At 32.1% G+C, this 669-nt stretch overlaps 1 long non-coding RNA gene across 3 annotated transcripts in view; it reads left to right on the top strand.

Annotated features, from left to right (window-relative positions):
- Window positions 1-669, top strand: part of LOC128249792 (uncharacterized) — a 32,124-nt gene that overhangs the window by 4,616 nt on the left and 26,839 nt on the right. The gene's annotated exons all lie outside the window — the stretch shown is intronic.

Below are 669 nucleotides of genomic sequence, written 5' to 3' on the forward strand. Positions count from 1 at the left end.
AGTAGTTTAGTCGTAGTATTTTCATTGTTGTTCTCGTTGTTGTTGGTGTTATGATTACTAATATTTTTACCTATATAGGCGTATTCGATACTCCCTTGTAAGATGTCGGCGGATCTGACTTACTGTGTGAAGCTTGGGTCAGAAAAGGTCCAATGTTACTGAGCCTTACATACACACAGATACACACGCACATGCATATGCGCACACACACACACACGTACGCATACACAGGAACATGCGCACATGCACACACGCACATATATATATATATATATAGAAATTAATGCTAGAAATGTTACCAATAACATTTGGCACAAAAAATAACAGATACTTTATTATATAAATGAAATGCGTTTTATTTCTATATGCAGTCTGAGTACGTTCCATAAATATACACTTGTTGGAGGCTGAAGTTTGTTGGTAAAGAATTGCCCGGTAAAAATAACAAAGAACGTTAGTAAATGCGAACGTGTGCACCAAAGATAATTTGCACTTCTGCTGTAAAATGTTAAACTATATTTATAATATTCAAGTTAAGGTTGTAATTTTGTTATACATTTTAAATACTTTTGTTGAAAAAAAAAAAGAAACATTTTAAAAACATATAAACGTACAGTTAATACAGGCTTGATAAATGATATTAATGCTTTATCACATAGGAATGTATAT

The sequence above is a fragment of the Octopus bimaculoides genome, chromosome 18 (genome assembly GCF_001194135.2).
Source record: "Octopus bimaculoides isolate UCB-OBI-ISO-001 chromosome 18, ASM119413v2, whole genome shotgun sequence".
Lineage (NCBI taxonomy): Eukaryota > Metazoa > Mollusca > Cephalopoda > Octopoda > Octopodidae > Octopus > Octopus bimaculoides.